The sequence below is a fragment of the Hyperolius riggenbachi genome, chromosome 4, assembly GCF_040937935.1.
Source record: "Hyperolius riggenbachi isolate aHypRig1 chromosome 4, aHypRig1.pri, whole genome shotgun sequence".
Classification (NCBI taxonomy): Eukaryota; Metazoa; Chordata; class Amphibia; order Anura; family Hyperoliidae; genus Hyperolius; species Hyperolius riggenbachi.
This window is the reverse complement of record NC_090649.1, coordinates 42534596-42552383: the sequence shown is the minus strand read 5'-3', so window position 1 is coordinate 42552383 and position 17788 is coordinate 42534596. Positions and strand designations below refer to the sequence as shown.

The 17788-nt window shown below is 50.6% G+C and overlaps 1 non-coding gene across 1 annotated transcript; it reads right to left on the bottom strand.

Moving 5' to 3' along the window:
- Positions 1 to 16886: 16886 nt before the first annotated feature.
- TRNAK-CUU (transfer RNA lysine (anticodon CUU)) lies at positions 16887 to 16959 on the bottom strand. Its single transcript has one exon. It is a non-coding gene; the product is annotated as a tRNA-Lys (tRNA).
- Between the last annotated feature and the right edge of the window lie 829 nt (positions 16960 to 17788).

Sequence of the window (17788 nt, the reverse complement as noted above, 5' to 3'; positions counted from 1 at the left end):
TTTTGCCTTTATAGGTTTGATAGGTCTAAATGAGATATTGTGTGAAGGGATTTGTTTGTATCTTGATTTTTCTTGAAGATGAGTTCAAGCTTTAAATTGTTGAGGGCAAGTGCCCTTATTTTTGGGAGGGGAGGGATTATGGGGGAGCCCCATTGTTGTAGGAGAGCTTGTCTGGTAGCACAGATTAAGTGGGAGATTGAGGTGCGGGAAGTTGCTGGGAATGAGTTAATTCCTATGTGGAGCAATGCAAGCTCAGGGGGGATTATAAATTCATATCCCAGAATTTGTTCTATTAATTTCCTTATTTTACCCCATAAAATTTGCGCTGGGGGGCACTCCCATAATATGTGTAAGAGAGAACCTGTGGATTTGCAGTTCCTCCAGCATAGGTTAGAGTTTTGGGGAGCAAATTTGGAGAGGGAGATTGGAGTTAAGTACCAATTCAGGGTGATTTTTTGGAGAGTTTCCCAGTGTAGGATGTTGGAGGAGGTCTTAGTGATGGTGTAGTTGGCTTTAATTATTTGGTTGATGTCTATGTCATAACCTATTTCTTTTGACCAGTGAGATGCGTACTTTTGAAGGGGGTTGGGATTAGTGTGTATGAGGAAATCATACCAAAATGAAATACCTTTTTTTGAGCTGCAGGTCGGAGTGAAGATGAGCATGCAGTGATCTGGGCAGAGAGGGGATTGTGATCTGTTTCTTGGGGAAGAGGTGCGAGAGTTGGGCGTATTTAAAGAAGTCCTCTTTTGGGAGTTTATATTGGGACTCTAGTTTTGGAAATGATTTGATAGTATTATCTTCCAGCAGGTTGTTAATGAGATTGATGCCTGCTTTGGACCAAGTTTTGGTGGAGAGATTGGGGATATAGTACTGGAGTAAGGAGATTGGAATTTTTAGTTGGATGTGATCAGGATTAGGGGATTGGGTGGAGCAGACGGTTTTCCATACTTTTATGGTGGCGGTCATAGAGGGAAGTTGGGGTAAAGAATAGGGTAGGTTTAATGCGATTGCTGAGAGTAGTGTTGGGCGAACATCTAGATGTTCGGGTTCGGGCCGAACAGGCCGAACATGGCCGCGATGTTCGGGTGTTCGACCCGAACTCCGAACATAATGGAAGTCAATGGGGACCCGAACTTTTGTGGTTTGTAAAGCCTCCTTACATGCTACATACCCCAAATTTACAGGGTATGTGCACCTTGGGAGTGGGTACAAGAGGAAAAAATTTTTAGCAAAAAGAGCTTATAGTTTTTGAGAAAATCGATTTTAAAGTTTCAAAGGGAAAACTGTCTTTTAAATGCGGGAAATGTCTGTTTTCTTTGCACAGGTAACATGCTTTTTGTCGGCATGCAGTCATAAATGTAATACATATAAGAGGTTCCAGGAAAAGGGACCGGTAATGCTAACCCAGCAGCAGCACACGTGATGGAACAGGAGGAGGGTGGCGCAGGAGGAGAAGGCCACGCTTTGAGACACAACAACCCAGGCCTTGCATGAGGACAAGAAGCGTGCGGATAGCATGCTTTGTACCACCATGCAGTCATAAATGTAATAAAGATAAGTGGTTCAATAAACAGGGACCACGCGGCAACGCTAACCCAGCAGCAGCACACGTGATGGAACAGGAGGAGGCGCAGGAGGAGAAGGCCACGCTTTGTGAGACACAACAACCCAGGCCTTGCATGAGGACAAAAAGCGTGCGGATAGCATGCTTTGTACCGCCATGTAGTCATAAATGTAATAAAGATAAGAGGTTCCATAAACAGGGACCGGCAACGGTAACCCAGCAGCAGCAGCAGCAGCAGCAGCACACGTGATGGAACAGGAGGAGGCGCAGGAGGAGAAGGCCACGCTTTGTGAGACACAACAACCCAGGCCTTGCATGAGGACAAAAAGCGTGCGGATAGCATGCTTTGTACCGCCATGTAGTCATAAATGTAATAAAGATAAGAGGTTCCATAAACAGGGACCGGCAACGGTAACCCAGCAGCAGCAGCAGCAGCAGCAGCACACGTGATGGAACAGGAGGAGGCGCAGGAGGAGAAGGCCACGCTTTGTGAGACACAACAACCCAGGCCTTGCATGAGGACAAAAAGCGTGCGGATATAGCAGCAATGCTTTTTGCCGCCATGCAGTCATAAATGTAATACAGATGAGAGGTTCAATAAACAGGGACCGGAAACGCTAAACCATCCCAGATGTTCATCGGTCATGTTACTTGGTTGGGGTCCAGGAGTGTTGCGTAGTCGTTTCCAATCCAGGATTGATTCATTTTAATTTGAGTCAGACGGTCTGCATTTTCTGTGGAGAGGCGGATACGCCGATCTGTGATGATGCCTCCGGCAGCACTGAAACAGCGTTCCGACATAACGCTGGCTGCCGGGCAAGCCAGCACCTCTATTGTGTACATTGCCAGTTCGTGCCAGGTGTCTAGCTTCATGCCCGGTTTCAGGTCCAGCGGTGCCAGCCACAAATCCGTCTGTTCCTTTATTCCCCTCCAAATTTCCTCCCCTGTGTGCTGCTTATCCCCAAGGCAGATCAGCTTCAGCAACGCTTGCTGACGCATGCCAACAGCTGTGCTGCACTGCTTCCACGATCCTACTGCTGCTGGTGCTGGGTTAGCATTTCCGGATGAGGTACAGCTTTGAGATGCGTTGGAGGAGAAGGAGTCAGAGAGGTAGGTGCTGCTGTTGTTATCCAGCTGTTTGCGGCGTGGGCAACACCCGCGCCGTAGCAGGTGAGGAATCGCTGCCAGGCTCCACAAGGTTCACCCAGTGCGCGGTAAGGGAGATGTATCGACCCTGGCCGAACGCACTCGTCCAGGTGTCAGTGGTGAGGTGAACCTTGCAGGCAACGGCATTCTTCAAGCTTCGGGTTATTTAGCTGACCACGTGCTCATGCAACTCAGGCACTGCAGAGCGCGCAAAGTGGTAGCGGCTGGGAACCACGTAACGTGGGATGGCCACTGACATCATGCCCTTGAAGCTGTTTGTCTCCACCACTCGATATGGCAGCATTTCGCAGGCCAGAAGCTTGGCTATGCTGGCTGGCTGTTACTGCCACGGCCCGGGGGTCATTTGCTGGCAATTTCCTCTTGTGCTCAAACATCTCAGAGACAGACAACTCAACCGTAGCGCTGCACACCGAAGGGCTGTTGGTTGTTGTGTTTGATGAACACTGGGAGACCTCAAGAGCACTAGTCCGGAAAGTGACAGTGTCAGCATCGTCTGATGTTTGTGAATGTTGTGAACCACGCAATGGCTGGGCTACTGCTGCTGCTGAGGCGGGTCTGGTGGTGAGTCTGGTGAACCCAAGGGAGGCAGTGTTGCTGGTGGTATCCTGTCCTGCCGCGTTTGCCCACAGAGTGGTATGTTTGGATAGAATGTGGCGGCTCATGCTGGTGGTGGAGAGGTTGTTAATACTTTTCCCCCTGCTCAGGCGGGTCTTGCACACCTTGCAAATCGCCATGGTAACATCCTCAGTGCAGTCTTCAAAGAAAGCCCAGACTTTAACTGGCTGAGGACTCGGACCTCGTGCGTGATGTGCTGGTGCTGCTTAACCCACTGCTGGACGCTTGAGAGGTCATCCAAGTAATTATCTGGTCCTGTTCTTTTGGATCTGTGAGGGTTGTTGTCCTGGACAACATGGGCAGTATTGAGTGGGTTTTCTTGGGTGCTCCCCTGTGGCCTGTACGTGAACCGTCAGGGGAAACACCTCTTCCCTTGCCCCTCCCTCTTTCACCGGATTTCTTCCTCATTTCACTTATCCTTAAAGTACACGCTGACTGGCAGCAGTACAGTGGCAGTACAGAAATGCTATACAGTGGTGGGTGAGCGGTGTACCACTATTGTCAGCAGTGACACAGAGCACAATGCTATACAGTGGCGGGTGAGCGGTGTACTACTGTTCCCAGCAGACACAGAGTGGAAGTAAACACAATGCTATATAGTGTGGCTGAGCCGTGTACACAGAGTGGCATTAAACACAATGCTATATAGTCTGCTATATAGTCACCCCGAACAGGGTGATGTTCTGCAGAACCCGAACAGTGGCAAACACTGTTCGCCCAACACTACTGGGAGGGAACGCAGATTTTAGTACCTAAACACACGATACAACATGTTTTCCGGGGTCGGACTCTGAGGCACATACAGATGGTCCCGATCATCATCCTCATCATACAACTCTTCTCCTGAGTCTGACCCACCCACCACCTCTGCCACCCCAACATCCCCAGACACAGACCCCTCATCGTCCTCAACATTAACTTGGGATGCTGGCCTGAGCCAGACCTCCTCCTCCACATCAGGCCCCATCATCTCCTCAATGGCAGCCCTCATTAATCGCTCTGGCGACGGACTGATGGACACAACGTTCTCCTCCGGGGAGGGCTGCTGCTGACCACTGGCTGCTGGGGTGGATGTTATAGCTTGCGTGGGGCGTTGGCTGTTGCTGTTGTTGGGAGTGCTGCTCACAGCGGAGGTCTCTGGGGAACTCATGTTGAGCTCATATAGTGGTTGACGGTGAGTGGAGTATTACTGATCCCAGCAATATACACACTGACTGGCAGAGTACGCAATGCTATATAGTGTGGCTGAGCGGTGTACACAGAGTGGCAGTAAACACAATGCTATATAGTCTGGCTGAGCGAGCGGTGTACTACTGTTCCCAGCAGAATCAGAGTGGCAGTAAACAATGGTATATAGTCTGGCTGAGCGGTGTACACAGAGTGTCAGTAAACAATGGTATATAGTCTGGCTGAGCGAGCGGTGTACTACTGTTCCCAGCAGAATCAGAGTGGCAGTAAACAATGGTATATAGTCTGGCTGAGCGGTGTACACAGAGTGTCAGTAAACAATGGCATATAGTCTGGCTGAGCGGTGTACACACAATGCTATATAGTCTGCTATATAGTGTCAGTAAACAATGGTATATAGTCTGGCTGAGCGAGCGGTGTACTACTGTTCCCAGCAGAATCAGAGTGGCAGTAAACAATGGTATATAGTCTGGCTGAGCGGTGTACACAGAGTGTCAGTAAACAATGGTATATAGTCTGGCTGAGCGAGCGGTGTACTACTGTTCCCAGCAGAATCAGAGTGGCAGTAAACAATGGTATATAGTCTGGCTGAGCGGTGTACACAGAGTGTCAGTAAACAATGGTATATAGTCTGGCTGAGCGGTGTACACAGAGTGTCAGTAAACAATGGTATATAGTCTGGCTGAGCGGTGTACACAGAGTGGCAGTAAACACAATGCTATATACTCTGGCTGAGCGAGCGGTGTACTACTGTTCCCAGCAGAATCAGAGTGGCAGTAAACAATGGTATATAGTCTGGCTGAGCGGTGTACACAGAGTGTCAGTAAACAATGGTATATAGTCTGGCTGAGCGGTGTACACACAATGCTATATAGTCTGCTATATAGTGTCAGTAAACAATGGTATATAGTCTGGCTGAGCGAGCGGTGTACTACTGTTCCCAGCAGAATCAGAGTGGCAGTAAACAATGGTATATAGTCTGGCTGAGCGGTGTACACAGAGTGTCAGTAAACAATGGTATATAGTCTGGCTGAGCGAGCGGTGTACTACTGTTCCCAGCAGAATCAGAGTGGCAGTAAACAATGGTATATAGTCTGGCTGAGCGGTGTACACAGAGTGTCAGTAAACAATGGTATATAGTCTGGCTGAGCGGTGTACACAGAGTGTCAGTAAACAATGGTATATAGTCTGGCTGAGCGGTGTACACAGAGTGGCAGTAAACACAATGCTATATACTCTGGCTGAGCGAGCGGTGTACTACTGTTCCCAGCAGACACAGAACAGTAAACAGAATGCTATATAGTGTGGCTGAGCGAGCGGTGTACCACTATTCCCAGCAGACACAGAACAGTAAACAGAATGCTATATAGTGTGGCTGAGCGAGCGGTGTACCACTATTCCCAGCAGACACAGAACAGTGAACAGAATGCTATATAGTGTGGCTGAGCGAGCGGTGTACCACTATTCCCAGCAAACACAGAACAGTGAACAGAATGCTATATAGTGTGGCTGAGCGAGCGGTGTACCACTATTCCCAGCAGACACAGAACAGTAAACAGAATGCTATATAGTGTGGCTGAGCGAGCGGTGTACCACTATTCCCAGCAGACACAGAACAGTAAACAGAATGCTATATAGTGTGGCTGAGCGAGCGGTGTACCACTATTCCAAGCAGACACAGAACAGTGAACAGAATGCTATATAGTGTGGCTGAGCGAGCGGTGTACCACTATTCCCAGCAGACACAGAGTGGCAGTAAACAGAATGCTATATAGTGTGGCTGAGCGAGGTACACAGAGTGGCAGTAAACAGAATGCTATATAGTGTGGCTGAGCAAGCGGTGTACTACTATTCCCAGCAGACACAGAGTGGCAGTAAACAGAATGCTATATAGTGTGGCTGAGCGAGGTACACAGAGTGGCAGTAAACAGAATGCTATATAGTGTGGCTGAGCAAGCGGTGTACTACTGTTCCCAGCAGTGACACAATGACAGGGGGGACCCTGGCTAGCGTGGCTGGAGCGCGAACTACCCTGCCTGCCTACCCAAAGCTAAACCCACAGACAAATGGCGGAGATATGACGTGGTTCGGGTATTTATTTACCCGAACCACGTGACAGTTCGGCCAATCAGAGCGCGTTCGGGTCCGAACCACGTGACCCGTTCGGCCAATCACAGCGCTAGCCGAACGTTCGGGGAACGTTCGGCCATGCGCTCTTAGTTCGGCCATATGGCCGAGCGGTTTGGCCGAGCACCGTCAGGTGTTCGGCCGAACTCGAACATCACCCGAACAGGGTGATGTTCTGCAGAACCCGAACAGTGGCGAACACTGTTCGCCCAACACTAGCTGAGAGGAGGGCTCTGAGCTCCATTTTATGATGTTCTTGTTCTACTTTAACCCAGAGATTGTGTGAGGATGGGGACCACCATTGCTTAGAGGTTTCTAGTAGAGAAGCTTGATAGTATAGATAAATGTTGGGAAGGCCAAAGCCTCCGTCTTTTTTTGGTGTGTATAGAGTGTTAATAGCTATTCTATGTTTTTTCTTTTTCCAAAAGAAGGAGGCTAATAAGGATTGAATTTTATTAAAAAAGGATTTCGGGACCGGGATGTGTATTGTTCTGAAGATATAAAGAATTTTGGGTAGGATGATCATTTTAAAGGCATTTGCCCGTCCTACATGCGATAGTTCTGTTCTGGTGATTTTGGATATTTCATTTGAGGTCATGGAGATGAGTGGAAGGTAATTGGTTTTATAGAGGTCCTTTGTCTGGTTGGGTAGTGTGATTCCTAGGTAAGGTAAGTTATTTTTGGTCCATGGGAAGGGAAATTTTTCTGATAAGGTGCTAATTGTTTGAGTGTCAAGATGTTTCCCTAATAGCAGCGATTTTCCTTCGTTAATTTTGTAGTAAGAGGCTTGGGCAAATGTGTTGAGAGTGGAGATGATATGCTCTAATGAGTGGAGAGGGTCTGTTATTGTTAAAATAACGTCATCGGCAAATAGGCCGATTTTGTGGTTGTGACTTCCAACTTGTAATCCAGAAATGTCTGGGTTCGATCTAATGGCCTCCGCCAGGGTCTCCATTATTAATACAAATATAATGGGGGATAGAGGGCATCCCTGGCGGGTGCCATTGGATATGTTGAATGGCTGAGAGTTAAACCCCGCGTGGTTGACCGATGCAGAGGGGTTTTTGTATAATGCTAATATGGCAGAGGCAAAGGTACCGGTAATACCAAATGCGTTTAATGTGTGGTGTAGAAAGGACCAGTGCACCCTATCAAATGCCTTCTCTGCATCCAAAGTAAGATACAGAGAAGGCACTTGCTTGATTTCCGCCAGCCTCATTAGGTCGATCACCCTTCTTGTACCATCAAGAGTTTGGCGTCCCTTGACGAAACCTACTTGCTCTGGCCCTATAATTTCGGGGAGAATGTTAAATAGTCGGTTGGCCAAAATTTTGGCATATATTTTCGTGTCGGAATTTAGGAGGGAGATGGGTCTATAATTGGTTACACAGGTAGGGTCCTTCCCTGGTTTAGGGATAACCGAGATTGAGGCGGCTAGAAATTCTTTGGGTGTAGTGTTGGTGGTGATAATGTCGTTGAACATGCTGACCAGCCTGGGAGCCAAGACTTTGCGAAAGGAACGATAATATTCGTTTGTAAAACCGTCAGGGCCAGGGGCTTTATTGCTTTTGAGGTTTTTTATAACTGAGAAGACTTCTTCGAGGGAAATGGGGGTATTGAGATGGTTTAATTGAGAGTTTGAGATTTTGGGTAGGGAGAGAGGTTCTAAAAAGGCGTTGATTGTCTGTGTTGTGGGTTGGAGGGTTTTGGGATCGTTAGCTAGATTGTAGAGTGAACTATAGTAGTCGCTGAAAGCATCTGCAATTAGTTTAGGGTTGGTGATAAGTTTGCCAGAGGTGGGGTGCAGGATCGACTTAATGTTGCGATTAGCTCTTTTGTTTTTGATTTTTTGGGCTAATAATTTCCCTGCTTTATTGTTTTGGGAGTAAAAGAGGGATTTAGATTGGGTTATTGACCATTCATATTTAGTCAAGAGTAGTAATCTTAGCTCCTGTCTTAGGTTGAAAAGGGCTAATTGGATTGAGGTAGAAGGGTTGTTAATGTTTGCCTTTTCTTTTTCTTTAATTTGGAGTAAAAGGTCTTCAGTTTGTTTGTAAATATTTTGTTTATGTCTGGCTCCCAGCTTGATCAGTAAACCTCTCGTGTATGCTTTATGTGCATTCCAAACACTGGAGGGGTTAGTTTGATCAACTTCATTGAAGAGGAAAAATTCTGACAGTTGGTTTTGTAGGAGGTCACTATTAGCAGGATTGTTAATAAGAGAGTTATTAAGTTTCCAAGTCGTGTGCTTGATGTGACGATCAGGGATATCCAGGGATAGAAAAATGGGGGCATGATCAGACCAGGATATCGGACCTATTGAGCAGTTGGAGGCATATTGTAAAGTAAAGGAGTTGAGAAGAAAAAAGTCAATTCTACTGTAGGTTTTATGGACTAGGGAATAGAAGGTATAGTCCCGTTCATTGCTATGAAGAGCTCTCCATGGATCAAACAACTGTTCTTTGTGTGACCAATTGAGCAGCAGGGCTGTATTTAGGGTTTGGGCTCCCCTAGGCACACCAAACCTACGGCGCCCCCTAGGAGAACGTTCGCGCGCCGTGGCGAACAATGGGCGTGGCCACAGAATGCAGTGGGCGTGTCCATAACACAGTGGGTGTGGCCAATTAAAATATCCTAGTAAGAGTGCAGCCCAAAGTCAGTGGGGCCATGGTTTCTCCCCGGGTATGAGTAAAGTGACCTTAAAAAAGCAAGTAGGAAATGTCCCCCCCCCAAAAAAAAAAACCCCCCACACATTAGCCAGTGTTCTCTCGCACAAAATAGTGGTAGGTATTAGAGTGTGAGCTCCCCTGAGAAAAGTCAGTAACATGACTGTTCTCTGCAAAGTGCTGCAGAAGATGCCAGTGCTATATAAATACATAATAATATGGTAGGACATTAGACTATGGGAGAATTAGATTGTAAGCTCCTCAGAGGATAGTCAGTGACATGACTACGTACTCCGTGAAGTACTGCAGAAGATGTAAGTACAATATAGTACAGTAGTATGGCAGCATGGTGGCGTAGTGGTTAGCACTCTCGCCTTGCAGCTCTGGGTTCCTGGTTCGAATCCTAGCAAGGTCAACATCTGCAAGGAGTTTGTATGTTCTCCCTTTGTCTGTGTGGGTTTCCTTAAGACACTCTGGTTTCCTCCCACATCCCAACAACATACGATACAGATAAGTATAATGTTAATTGGCTTCCCCTAAAAATTGGCCCTAGACTACGATACATACATACATAGACATATGACTATGGTAGGGATTAGATTGTGAGCCCCTCTGTGGGACAGTTATGTGACAAAACAATACATACTCTGTACAGCGCTGCGTAATATGTTGGCGCTATATAAATAATTAGTATAAGTACAGTAGCCAGGTCTATAGGTGTCCAAATGTAGACATACTATAGGTGTCCCCAGTATAGATATCCAGGTCTATAGGTATCCCCAGTTTAGGTAGTAGTCAGGGGTGTAACTAGAAATCAATGGGCCCCCTTGTGAGAATTTGGATGCCCCCCCCCCCCCATAGGTGCCAAATAATCATAATGTGGCAGTGTTTCACCATAAAATAATCGCAATGTGTGCAGCATTTTAGCAGAGAATAATTGCAATGTGGACAACATTTCACCAGAAAATAATCACAATGTGGGCAACATTTCACCAGAAAATAATCGCAATGAGTGCAACATTTAAGCAAAGAATATTCGCAATGTGGGCAACATTTCACCAGAAAATAATCGTAATGTGGGCAACATTTCACCAGAAAATAATCGCAATGTGGGCAACATTTCACCAGAAAATAATCACAATGTGGGCAACATTTCAGCAAAGAATAATTGCAATGTGGGCAACATTTCAGCAGAGAATAATTGCAATGTGGGCAACATTTCACCAGAAAATAATCACAACGTGGGCAGCATTTCAGCAGTAAATCACACAGTGGGCAGCATAACACCAGTGGCCTGGCTGAGCGGATAGTGGGCTGGCTGGGTAGCTGGGTGAGCAAGCAGTGGGCAGGCTGAGTAATTAATTCAAGTATTTGTATAGCGCCTTTCTCCTGTCGGACTCAAAGCACTTGCGAGGCAGCCACTAGTGCGCACTCAGTAGGCAGTAGCAATGTTAAGGAGACTTGCCCAAGAAACTCCTTACTGAATAGGTGCTGGCTTACTGAACAGGCAGAGCCGAGATTTGAACCCAGGTCTCCTGTGTCAGAGGCAGAGCCCTTAACCATTACACTATCCAGCCACTGCCTGGCTAAGCGAGCGGGCAGTGGGCTGGGTACCAGGCTGGGCGAGTGGGCAGGCTGGGTGGCTGGGCGAGCGGGCAGTGGGTTGGCTGGGTACCTGGCTGGGAAAGCGGGCAGTGGACTGGCTTGGTACCTGGCTGGGCGAGCGGGCAGTGGGCTGGCCGGGAAAGCGGGCAGTGGGCTGGCCGGGAAAGCGGGCAGTGGGCTGGCTGGGAAAGCGGGCAGTGGGCTGGCTGGGAAAGCGGGCAGTGGGCTGGCTGGGAAAGCGGGCAGTGGGCTGGCTGGGTACCTGGCTGGGCAGCGGGCTGGCTGGGTTCCTGGCTGGGCATGCGGGCTGGCTGGGTACCTGGCTGGGCATGCGGGCTGGCTGGGTACCTGGCTGGGCATGCGGGCTGGCTGGGTACCTGGCTGGGCATGCGGGCTGGCTGGGTACCTGGCTGGGCATGCGGGCTGGCTGGGTATCTGGCTGGGCATGTGGGCTGGCTGGGCATGCGGGCTGGCTGGGTACCTGGCTGGGCATGCGGGCTGGCTGGGTACCTGGCTGGGCATGCGGGCTGGCTGGGTACTTGGCTGGGCATGCGGGCTGGCTGGGTACCTGGCTGGGCAGCGGGCTGGCTGGGTACCTGGCTGGGCATGCGGGCTGGCTGGGTACCTGGCTGGGCAGCGGGCTGGCTGGGTACCTGGCTGGGCAGCGGGCTGGCTGGGTACCTGGCTGGGCATGCGGGATGGCTGGGTACCTGGCTGGGCATGCGGGCTGGCTGGGTACCTGGCTGGGCATGCGGGCTGGCTGGGTACCTGGCTGGGCATGCGGGCTGGCTGGGTACCTGGCTGGGCAGCAGGCTGGCTGGGTACCTGGCTGGGCAGCGGGCTGGCTGGGTACCTGGCTGGGCATGCGGGCTGGCTGGGTACCTGGCTGGGCATGCGGGCTGGCTGGGTACCTGGCTGGGCATGCGGGCTGGCTGGGTACCTGGCTGGGCATGCGGGCTGGCTGGGTACCTGGCTGGGCAGCGGGCTGGCTGGGTACCTGGCTGGGCATGCGGGCTGGCTGGGTACCTGGCTGGGCATGCGGGCTGGCTGGGTACCTGGCTGGGCAGCGGGCTGGCTGGGTACCTGGCAGGGCAGCGGGCTGGCTGGGTACCTGGCAGGGCAGCGGGCTGGCTGGGTACCTGGCTGGGCATGCGGGCTGGCTGGGTACCTGGCTGGGCATGCGGGCTGGCTGGGTACCTGGCTGGGCATGCGGGCTGGCTGGGTACCTGGCTGGGCATGCGGGCTGGCTGGGTACCTGGCTGGGCAGCGGGCTGGCTGGGTACCTGGCTGGGCATGCGGGCTGGCTGGGTACCTGGCTGGGCATGCGGGCTGGCTGGGTACCTGGCTGGGCATGCGGGCTGGCTGGGTACCTGGCTGGGCATGCGGGCTGGCTGGGTACCTGGCTGGGCATGCGGGCTGGCTGGGTACCTGGCTGGGCAGCGGGCTGGCTGGGTACCTGGCTGGGCATGCGGGCTGGCTGGGTACCTGGCTGGGCATGCGGGCTGGCTGGGTACCTGGCTGGGCATGCGGGCTGGCTGGGTACCTGGCTGGGCATGCGGGCTGGTTGGGTACCTGGCTGGGCATGCGGGCTGGCTGGGTACCTGGCTGGGCATGCGGGCTGGCTGGGTACCTGGCTGGGCAGCGGGCTGGCTGGGTACCTGGCTGGGCAGCGGGCTGGCTGGGTACCTGGCTGGGCATGCGGGCTGGCTGGGTACCTGGCTGGGCATGCGGGCTGGCTGGGTACCTGGCTGGGCATGCGGGCTGGCTGGGTACCTGGCTGGGCATGCGGGCTGGCTGGGTACCTGGCTGGGCATGCGGGCTGGCTGGGTACCTGGCTGGGCATGCGGGCTGGCTGGGTACCTGGCTGGGCATGCGGGCTGGCTGGGTACCTGGCTGGGCATGCGGGCTGGCTGGGTACCTGGCTGGGCATGCGGGCTGGCTGGGTACCTGGCTGGGCATGCGGGCTGGCTGGGTACCTGGCTGGGCAGTGGGCTGGCTGGGTACCTGGCTGGGCATGCGGGCTGGCTGGGTACCTGGCTGGGCAGCGGGCTGGCTGGGTACCTGGCTGGGCATGCGGGCTGGCTGGGTACCTGGCTGGGCATGCGGGCTGGCTGGGTACCTGGCTGGGCATGCGGGCTGGCTGGGTACCTGGCTGGGCATGTGGGCTGGCTGGGTACCTGGCTGGGCATGCGGGCTGGCTGGGTACCTGGCTGGGCATGCGGGCTGGCTGGGTACCTGGCTGGGCATGCGGGCTGGCTGGGTACCTGGCTGGGCATGCGGGCTGGCTGGGTACCTGGCTGGGCATGCGGGCTGGCTGGGTACCTGGCTGGGCAGTGGGCTGGCTGGGTACCTGGCTGGGCAGTGTGCTGGCTGGGTACCTACCTGGCTGGGCGAGCTGGCTCCTGGCTGGGAAGCTGGGCTGCAATTGCCAGCGCGTCCTTCACGCTTCTCCCGACTCGCTCCCGCCCTCCAGCAGAGTGGCAGACATGATCCTGAACTCTGCATGCTGCCTACTGGTCTAGTGACGTCACTAGACCAGGAGGCGGCATGCAGAGACCAGGATCATGTCCTGACTCCTGGCCGGCCGCTGCCACTGTGCTGGAGGGCGGGGGTGAGAGCTCCCCTCGTCATCTGTAGGTGCGCTCTCCGCCGCTCCCCCCGCACAGCCCCCCCCCCCCCCCCGCGCAAAAAAAAAATAAAAAAAAAAATTTAAGTTTATGAATAAAAAAATAAAAATAAAAAATTAAAAAAAATATTGAACTATAGGTGGCCACCCCCCCCGAGGACCCGCCCATGGCACCGGCCCACGGGTGCCTCTTAATAGATACGGCCCTGTTGAGCAGTGAAGGTATTTTACGACCACCAGAGTAGGAAGAGTCCAGGGAGGGGAATAGACATGTATTAAAGTCTCCTCCTATTATTAGGTGACCAACTTTGATGGCATTTATTTTATCCAGGCATTTGTTAAGGAAGGGGACTTGCGCTGAGTTGGGAGCATAAATGCACGCCAATGTATACTTAACTCCAAGAATAGAGCAAACAACCACTAGAAATCTACCTTGCGGGTCTCTGATTATTTTGTCGATGGAGGGTGACAGTCTGTTGTGAAATGCAATAAGGACCCCTCTCTTCTTCTTTCTAAAGCAGCTCAAAAGAGGAGACGAAAAATTCTTGTGGGAACATTTGGGGACTTTCCCTTCGGCAAAATGAGTTTCTTGGGCCATTACAATATCAGAATTGGATCTGACTGCTTCAGACCAGAGGAAGGCCCTCTTTTGAGGGGAGTTCAGCCCGTGGGCGTTAATGGAGAGAATGTTAAGTTTCATAAAGGAGTAGGAAGAGGGCTGTAGGTGTAGCGGAGTCTTCAAGGATTGTGGGGTTGACCTGATGGAGGAAGCATGTTAACCAGACGAGGACCTGAAAACAGGGAACAAAGTGACCAACTATGAACTTTAATATTAAAGGTAACCACAGAACTGGGACTGTGGGGAAGGACTGAGAGATCTTACGTCTCATATTGGGGGCTAGCGCAAAGAGCGCTACAAGAGGGACAAAGAGAAAATGACAATGTACTCCCCTGTTTTAATGAACTGTGTGCCATTCCAAGGCAAGTTTTTGGGCTGGGGACTTTGTGATGGACTTGAGTTGTGGATGTGGTGGAGTGATATTCCAGCTTTGGAGTAACTTCAGACCTTCTTCCAGTGATTTAATAATGTGGGTGGAGCCATCTTTATTAATTAGTAGCTTAGTTGGGAAGCCCCATCGATATTGTATGCTATTGCTTCTGAGGGCTCTTGTGATTGGTTGAAGGGCTCTTCTGGCTGATAAAGTGGCCTGCGAAAGGTCAGGATAAACTTGTATGTTCTTGTAAGGGTCTGGGAGAGATCCGTTTTTCCTGATTGCTTCTAGGAGGTTCTCCTTAGTGGTGAAGCATAGGAATTTGGCTATGACATCTCGGGGTAGGTTTTCTGGGATAGCGGCAGGCCTAGGAAGTCTGTGGGCTCTTTCAATCATTAGCTGATAGTCAGCCAGGCCTGGTATTGTGGCTTTAACTATTTTGGTCAGGAGGGGTTTTAGTTCAGTCGGAGTTACCTTTTCGTTTATACCCCTAAATTTTAAGTTGGAGCGCCTATTTCTATCCTCTGAGTCAGCAAGCTTGGCTTTCAGCCATCCGATGTCATTGTTGTGATCAGAGATTGAGTCGACTGTTTTATTGTGCTCTGTGATGAGTTCCTCCATACGTGTTTCTGTGTGGGATACTCTCTCTCCTAAGTCATCTACTGATTTTTGCAGATTGGTCGTTATGGGGAGGATTTCTGAAAGTAAGGAGCGTTTGAAAGCAATCAGCATTTCTTTCATTAAGGATTGCGTGAGAGCTATGTCTGAGGCTGGAAAGGCTTCTATGTTTAGTACAGGATCGGTGTCCTGCAGGGCCTCATGATCTGACAGGTCGTCAGTGTGTGTCTCCTGTGGGGGCTGTGCAAGCCGTGGTCTGGCTTTCAGAGGGCTCCTAAGGTCAGGGGAGACAGAGTCTGGAGTTGAGGTACCTGAGCCTGCTTCGTTTCCTCTGTGCTCTGCAGGGAACGAGGAGGGTTCCTGAAGTGATGCGGAAGATCCCTTGTTCCGCCTCGTGGAGTCTGAGCTGCCGCCATCATTGGAGCCGCTCGTGCTTCTGCGGGAGCCGGAGAAGAACTCTGTGAGTTTACGGGGCACAGAAGTGGTTTTCTTTCGTTTTCGGATGCTGTCTGTGTCCATCCCTTCTTCCTCCACTTCAGCGTGAGGGTTAGGCTTGGGTGGCATTGCGGAGAGTCGCTTTGTTAGATCGGGGAGTACGGAGCGAGGGATTCAAGCGTCCAGTCTCTACTTCCGGCGGACACGCCCCCTATTAGGCTTCTTTTTAACTGTCTAGAAAAGCCTCGGAAATGCCAAGTCAGCAGCATCTGCTCATCTGGTGTTGTTTTACAACTTGTTGCCTTGTTGTCTTTGCACTCTACTCAGGGCCTTGCTCAAATTTGGAGCGTTCTCTCTAGGCCCTCATTCATTCTACTTTTGTCCTGAGTTTTCTCACAGTAGATGTTGAGATGTTGTGTCAGCTTACCTACAACTTGCTTTCCCAGCACCTAGCAATTAAGAAAACATACTAAAAGTACAGAAAAAAAAGTAGTAACAAACTTAAGTCAAATGAAAGCAACCACTTTTTTTGCTTGCCGGGACTGAAAGGCTTTTTGGTTTGTAACTTTTGTTGGGAAGTACCTCATCTAAAAACAAGTTAAGGGAAAGAGCAACTTCCTTTTTTTCAATCCTCTCAGCTAAATCTCAGGCCGTGTGCAGAGTGCCCTCCTCATACTGCTATGTGAGCACCTTTGGAGTGCAAAGCCTAATACACACCATACCAATGCCTGTCAGATAGATGGGTCGAACAGATGATTTCCGGCAGGTCCGATCTGATTTCCGATCGTTTTTCTGATGGATTTGCATAGTAGTGATCGGAAATCCGAACGGAAATCCGATCGTGTCTGTCGGAAAGGATCTATCGGCCCATCTATCTGATGGGGAATTGCATGGTGTGCACCAGGCATACGAGAATGAGTATCTTTCAGGTGGTTGTTCCTTGTCAAGTGATTGATTGTAAGTCTCTCCTTGACAAAAGGACTGGAGTAAAGCCAACGGAAATCTGGGAAAAGCAGATAAGAAAAGTAGTATAGGAAAGATGAGTAAGATTGTAAGAAGGAGTGTTTTTCTCTTTCTTGGGGTGGTGAAGCACTTTTGCTGAAAAGTTGTTAAAAGAGGTTGTGTGAGTAAAAGTGAAGGGGAAAGCTGAGATGACATTTTCGTTTGTTAGCAAAGGGAGTGGGGAGTGGCATGTGAAAGAGGAAGTGATGGCCTGGTGATGGTTTGTAATCGTTTTGGAGGAGCTCTGCCTAGTAGAAAGTAAAAGGAGAAGCTTTGATCGCCCAACGTGGGGCTCGAACCCACGACCCTGAGATTAAGAGTCTCATGCTCTACCGACTGAGCTAGCCGGGCTTGCTTGCTTGAGCTGAAATGTCAAAAATTGCAAAATGGCGCCAGCCTCACCTTTGCCATCCGCACAGAAGAAGGCAATCTTGTATGGCCTGATTTGGCTGGCCACGTTTTTCAGCACCGAGCAACAGGGCAAGGCATTGGTGGTTCAGTGGTAGAATTCTCGCCTGCCACGCGGGAGGCCCAGGTTCGATTCCCGGCCAATGCAAATGCTAGGATTTTGGCACACCTCCACACTTTGCACTTCTCAAGCTTAAGACATCTCTGCAGGCCAGAAGCCATTTAAGGACATTTGCAAGAGTCACCGTGGCACTTGGCCACAGTGCTGGCTGACAGTCGAGAAGAGGGACCCTAGTACCCAGCAAACATGACTCTAAGACACACAAGTTAAAGCAGCCTTGGGACACTTGCGTGCCCAAAGGCCTTGCATGTCTTCTAGCAGTGCCAGTGACGTGCAGCATCTCTCCCTCTCCAGTACTCACCTATTAGGCTTCTTTTTAACTGTCTAGAAAAGCCTCGGAAATGCCAAGTCAGCAGCATCTGCTCATCTGGTGTTGTTTTACAACTTTTTGCCTTGTTGTCTTTGCACTCTACTCAGGGCCTTGCTCAAATTTGGAGCGTTCTCTCTAGGCCCTCATTCATTCTACTTTTGTCCTGAGTTTTCTCACAGTAGATGTTGAGATGTTGTGTCAGCTTACCTACAACTTGCTTTCCCAGCACCTAGCAATTAAGAAAACATACTAAAAGTACAGAAAAAAAAGTAGTAACAAACTTAAGTCAAATGAAAGCAACCACTTTTTTTTGCTTGCCGGGACTGAAAGGCTTTTTGGTT